Below are 6,961 nucleotides of genomic sequence, written 5' to 3'. Positions count from 1 at the left end.
ATTAGTTCCTTGACAATGTCTTAGTAAAGACTAAAGCACTTGGATTTCTCACTATCATTTTCCTGTGGTATTCGCTTATGTATGTATGTATATATATATATATATATATATATATATATATATATATATATATATATATATATATATATATATATATATATATATAGAGAGAGAGAGAGAGAGAGAGAGAGAGAGAGAGAGAGTTTCGTTGACATTAGGCCTATTCTTTCAAGTCATTCGATTATTGTTTTTAACACTCCCAAAGTAAATTGAATAACACCGGTTTTCCTTCATTCCTGTTGGCCACTGCAGTCGTACCGAACACGCCAAAAGAACGAAAGAGACTAATGAAAAATGTCAAGTAAAAGACCCATAAAGAAATATATCGAAAACGAAATTGACATTCTCAACAAACTTCAACGGCGCAAGTTACTCCACTCGGGACTTCTGAATGGATAATATTTCGCTCCTCGCCCTTCACAAATTAACTCCATCAAACTTCCTGGGGGATTATGTTACTATCGAACCTTCCCGTTTTCATTCTAAGTTTTATAGCTTGTTTTTATCTGTTTTTTTTTTTTTCTTTTTTTTAATATAAAAGAAGTAAGATGAGGTATCTCAGATTAGTTTTTTTTTTTTATTTCGCATATCGGTAGCTTTAACATCAATTCACACTTTGTGCATAGGATAGCGAAAAATTTGAATTATCAAGCTGTTATATAATATTTATATATAATATATATATATATATATATATATATATATATTATATATATATATATATATATATATATATATATATATATACGCTTGCAAGCAGTCAACATACCTTAAAATGTAAGACTGAGTTTATTTTATTTATATTACAGCTTGAAATTTTGCTTAATACGCTGAAGAAACTCCTCACTCTCATTCAGCATACTGAATAAAAGTTCTCTCATATGTTACACAGGCGCCAATTCGATCAAAAGAACCGAGAAGTCATAAAACGCAGAATAAAGGTAGTTTAAAACCAGCAGCGGATTCTTGTAGAGTCTCCCCTTAAAAAAACTAATAAGGACGTCGTAGTCATTCTTACTAATCGTACAAGTATCAAAGAGGTGACTCCGTTGTCCTTGGTGGTAGAGCGTCAACGGTCTTAACCGTCTTCTACTAGACAAACTTACCGTCACCCTGTATCAGTTAGTCACATCGTCGGGAGCACGTCCGCTGTTTCCTATTATTGTGCTGTTTTTTTAGTACTTTCCTGTCTACGGAAAACTACAGAAGTGAAGTAGTGAATTTTATTACTTGTGGAACCATGGATTGGATTTGGGCTGTTTAGTGGACGGTCTTCGTAAAGCTTGGTGGTTTTAATGGACGGTGTACGTGATTCCTGTCTTTCTAGTTGACTTGTCTACGTGATTCCTGTCTTTCTAGTTGACTGTCTACGTGATTCCTGTCTGTCTAGTTGACTGTCTACGTGATTCCTGTCTGTCTAGTTGACTGTCTACGTGATTCCTGTCTGTCTAGTTGACTGTCTACGTGATTCCTGTCTGTCTAGTTGACTGTCTACGTGATTCCTGTCTGTCTAGTTGATTGTCTACGTGATTCCTGTCTGTCTAGTTGATTGTCTACGTCATTCCTGTCTGTCTAGTTGACTGTCTGTGATTCCTGTATTTCTAGTTGACGGTTTACGTGATTCCTGCTCTCTGGTTGAGTCTACGTGATTCCTGGCTTCCTAGTTGACTACGTGATTCCTGGCTGTTTATTGGACGGTCTACATGAAGCCGTGGTAACTCTTCAGGATTTGCTGAGGGTTAATTACAATATTCTTGGTTTCAACGAGTTTCTTGACTTGCATTTAGTAGCTTAAATAGCTTTTAGCGTATTAATTTATTAGTATGGTTAATTGATGTATAGGCTTGCATTAATTTCATTCGCACATTTTTCGTGAAGTGTTTTAATTTTAAACTTATTGTTCTTTTTACCATTTGCGATTACGTAAAATTTTAATGTCATTAGTTGGATATTTTAATGTTTTGATTTCCTAAAGTTAATATGAACTGTTCATTTATTGTTACGTAGGTCTAATATGCATGACTCCTACTTTAATCATCTGTATCCAGAATTTTGCAGTCAGGAGATGAAGGATGGTCTGCGAATATTGATTTCAATTTTGGGTACTTCTAGGCAATTATTCCGCAAGGAATTAGTTCTAGAGTACTTTTGAGTTTTAATGTTAAAATTTAACTACTTTTGTATGAATTATTAATGTTTAAATCTAACTACACTTGTATGAATTTGTTTTAATGTCAGTTTTGTTAAAGCTTGATTGGTTTGCCTGTTTTAAAAGAATTTCAAATATGAGAATAACTAATTTTTTAAAACTAAAATAACTTCAATTACTTTTTAAATGAAAAAAAAAATTTTAAACTAGTTATAACAAATTTTAAACTACTTAAAATTTACCAAATTAAAATTTTAAACTACTTCCAGATTTCGGTGCAACCTTACTTCCTCAAGAGGCAGGTAAAATTTTATATTATAACCGAAGACTAAATTCACTATCGACGGAAACTGTTCTCAAACTGCAGAAAGAAAATGGGCTTCCCTTCTCAGGTATGGCCTAGTAAAAACTAGGTAGTTGAGGTTTACATTTTAAACATTTCAACTTTTGATATAAATTTAACCAACCCATTTTTTTTACCTCCACTTCCTATAGGGGCGGTGCCCCTGTAGGGGGTGGAGGGCCCCCCTTACGCCCTGTTCATAGGTCTTAGGACCTATGAAGAGGGGGGGGGGGCCACTAATACAGCAACAACCAATTAGTTTAATAGTGTTGAATAAACTTCAATTTTGTTTTGTATTTTAAGGTTTTTGTTGTAAAGATAGCTCAAGTTAATATAGTACAAAAGTTAAAATGGCAGTTAAAAAGTTTTTTTTAATATGCTTAAAGATAGTACGGTACAGAAATTAAAATAGCATTTAGTTTTTGTATTATAAGATTTTTGCTGTAAAGGTAGTACAATAGTTGATAGTACAAAAGTTAAAATAGCATAATGAAGAAGATATGATTTGAAATGTTTAAAGATAGTACAGTACAGAAATGAAAATAGCACAGCGCAGAAGTTAAGTCTTGAAGTCCTTAAAAGATAGTTCAGTACAGAAGTTTAGTATTGTGTTAAGATAGTATAGGAGAAAAATTTTGAAATTTTATTTTGCTATAAGATTGCAGTGAATTTTTAGTTGTGAACCTAATTTCTGTCCAAGATAGGACAAGTTTTGAAATTTGGTATTTGGGTTAAGATAATAGTACAGAAAGGTAAGATAGTTTAGTTTTTAAGAGATCCTTAATTTTTTTGAAAGTACTATAGGAGTTTAAGCTGAGATAGTACAGGAGTTTAAGCTTCTTTTTAAGGTAATACAAGAGTTAAGAATTTTTTAGATTTCAGTTAAGGTAGTACAGGAGTTAAGATAGTTCAAGATGTAAGTTTTGACTTTTCTAAAAGATAAAAGAGCAGTTAAGATAGTACAGGAGTTTAATTTTGAATTTTAAATATCAAGAGGTTGGGCAGTATAATATAAGCTTTAACAAGTTTTAATCAATATAACTAATTTATGTTGATTCCATAGTTGTGCTATAATTCTATATTTTTGTCGTACGTTAAATTTTAATATTTTATATAATATTTCATTAAATGCTTTAGATGATAATTTTTCATTAAATGTATTGCTATAAACTTTTAACTATTTATCTTGCTTTAAACATTTATATGATTTTGTAGTATTGGAAATTTATTACATTAAAAGCAAACTTTAATTTTAGCTATTAGTTTATAGTTCAAATCAACTATAGTTATATTCATGCCAGTAACGCAATGAACAGACTTTTGTTTTTATCCTAAGTATATTGAGTCATGCAACCAGTAAGCTTTTATTAATACTTCTGTAAAGTTCACACTTTACCCCATTAATATTGTTAAAGGTAGTTAACAAAAACCTAGTGTAAGAAACTTCTGCCAGTAGTTCTAAGCCTTTACCAAACAGCCAAGGCAAATTAGTTTTTTAAACTTATTCTGATACTATTAAATACCAGACTTTTTCGTTGGTCACTTCCATTGTTAGCCCTTTTCGGTACCTGTGGTCCCTTGGTTTGCTGGGAAATAAAAAAAAAAAATTCATCTGGGTAAGTTCAAGTTTGGTTTGTATTTAAGTTTGGTTTGTATTTGAGAAAATGGTTTGTAGTAGAGTAAATTGGTTATTGTAGGCTTAAGTTCTTTAGCTGTTAAAAACTTATTTTAGTAAATAGGATAGAACTTTTATTTGCATAGACACATTTCTGCTGCAGTTTTCTTTTAAATTTCAGGACGTTGACTTTAACAGGATTACTTTACTTTACTCCATTCCAATCCTGTATATGGTGCTTTAACCCCAGAATAGTGTTTAGAGGTGAGAATTAATACCTGGATTTGCTGGAAATACCCGAGTTGCCTTCAACTGATGGCTCAAGATGTAATGGGTATAACACTTCAATAAATGATGCACATATACTATTCATAGCAATGATGTAATAGAAATTACTGCAATTAACTTAGTATAGCATCCTAGTCTTTCACCAATGATTGCAAACTGGTAAGCTGTGTAACTACCTTCATCAGGTAGGTTTTCAAACCCACAGGGTTTAAAAATACCGGTATGGTTATTTTTTTGCTTATAAACAACCAGAAGTTTAATAGTATGTATCATGGCTTGGTAATATTTAATGGAATATGGTAATATTTAATTATTTTCTTTTAATACCTTGGGTTTATGATCTGTGATTAGTTTATGGTAATTGACTGAAATAAAAGTATTTTTTCCAGAAAGGAATTTCATACTAAAGGTTTTTAGTAATTTTATTAAATGTAGATTGAAATTTACAATATTATGAATTCAAATTGGTGTTTCCAGAAATTCAAATTAGTGGTTCTAGAAACATTCTGTACAACGGAAAGCCTGTGCATAAATTGTGCATTACTGATGGTAGTCTGTGCTGACAAGTAATTTAGATTAGTTAGTATATAAATTAAACATTGAGTAAATAAATTATAAAAACCAAGAAATCCTGAGGAAAATACATAGTATAACCTGTCTCGTTAATGCAACAACTGTTAAATTTCATTTTTTGTTGTTGGGTGGAAGGAAGTGAATTGAGCTGATTACTAGTGAAAGCTAAAGGAGGGTATTTAGAATAAAATAAGAAATTTTGTGTTACACTAGATCTGTGGTTTTGCTACTTAGTGAACTATAAACGAAGGTATTAAGAGAATTTGCATTGGTAAACGAGATTTATGGTTTCATAAGTAAACTATAAACAAAGGTAGTGAAAGTTGTAATTGGTGAATGAGGTTTTAATATTTTTAAGGGTTTAACGCAGATCTAAACTTTTATATTGGCTTTAACCTTTTGAAATAAGTAATATATGTACCATAGCAGATTTAGCATGTTCTGTATACTTTAATTACCACTTGGCTTCTATTCAAGCAGTACTTGTGCTGATAAAGGGAAAGTGAATAAATTTAAAGCTCCAAGGAAAAGTATTGTTATTATACAAACATTTTAAGTTAATAAAGGAAAAGATTGAAATGACTTTAGATTATATTGAAGAAACTAGCAGGGAAAGGTTTGCAGTATTTTTTATGTAAGGGAAAATATTAATTTTTGAATTTTATGGTAAATATAAAGAAAAAAAAATCTGCTATACCAGTTAAATACATAGGCAGACATGCAAGGTATATGAATGAATCTCTTCAATATCTAGAGAACTTGGGTAAAGTTTGTAAGTATGCCATGACAGAAATCTAGAAATGAACACTAGAAAATTTTAGTAATCGGAAAAATAAATGACGGAACTCTTTTTGGATTGAACTGCGAAACAGTTTGCCAGCAAACTGGGACTAGTGGTAAAATTGGCTTACTGCCATAATGTAACTGGCAGTATGGCTGTCTAGCTAGGCAGAGTACCAGTTTCCCCTGCAAGTGAACGTTTTCTGTACTTGAGGGACAAGGCAATTCTGCAATGAAATCGGGCATGTATGCCATAGAGGTGGCCGGTATTAGTGTCAGGGGAAATAATAATGGATCTTGGTCATTCTTTATATTTAGTCTGCTTTTAAGGCCTGTCCACACGAGCGGGCCTGATCTGCATGCTCCGGAGTTGATGGGCAAATTCTGGCGGGCTTACGTGTGAACGTTGTCCACACTGGAGAGGTAGGCGTGCCCGACAATGTCAGTAGTGTGTTCAGTGCAGTATGATAAACATTGTGTAGCATAATTGCTTTGTGTGTGATGAAAAAGAAGAGAATATGGTGCAAAGATTGGCTCGGTAAAAGAAATTTATATGGTTAACTTCCGTCTGCCAGGGTCAAAGCTCAAGCCATCGGGCATAACCATGGTGATTTTGCTACAAGACCCATTGGGCAATTTGACGGTTTGCCTGTTAGTGGGGAGGTCCGCCGATCAGGCCCGGTCGTGTGGACAGGCCTTTAAGGTAGTCTCAAACTGGCTCGTACTAAACATGTCGCAAAGGTTGATCCATAATGGGTTGAAAATCTTTAACGTCACTGTAGGAAAGATTGACTTTTTTTTTTCGTCATTGAACGAGTGAAGAATAGACTAGAAAATGAGGCTGACATTGGTAAAAAAAAAAAAAAAAAAGTGAATGAAACTATAATCTGATGGGTAGCATAAGGAATAGAACTAAGACTGTTATTAGCTCGCCTATCATAACCTCAATACACAGAGACAGAACAATTTAGTCTAAAGGTGCGTCCACACTGTCGAACAATGTCTTGACGGACAAACAATGTTACCTTATCATAGGCGAAGTAGGATGACGTCAAATGTCCGCCGGACAAACATTGTTACCAATCAACAATTGTCTGCCGGTCTTTGCCTTGTGAGCAAAGTAAAGACACTGGTATACAACCTCATCTGGTAC

The 6,961-nt window shown here is 33.0% G+C and overlaps 1 long non-coding RNA gene across 1 annotated transcript; it reads left to right on the top strand.

The window, feature by feature from the left end:
* Window positions 1–1,191: 1,191 nt before the first annotated feature.
* On the top strand, window positions 1,192–5,547 carry LOC135211692 (uncharacterized). The gene is made up of 3 exons (XR_010313712.1): window positions 1,192–1,364; window positions 2,479–2,601; window positions 4,349–5,547. It is a non-coding gene; the product is annotated as an uncharacterized LOC135211692 (long non-coding RNA).
* The last annotated feature ends 1,414 nt before the right edge of the window (window positions 5,548–6,961 follow it).

The sequence above is a fragment of the Macrobrachium nipponense genome, chromosome 4, assembly GCF_015104395.2.
Source record: "Macrobrachium nipponense isolate FS-2020 chromosome 4, ASM1510439v2, whole genome shotgun sequence".
Classification (NCBI taxonomy): domain Eukaryota; kingdom Metazoa; phylum Arthropoda; class Malacostraca; order Decapoda; family Palaemonidae; genus Macrobrachium; species Macrobrachium nipponense.
Note: the sequence above shows the minus strand (reverse complement) of the source record. Positions and strands in the feature narration are given on the sequence as shown.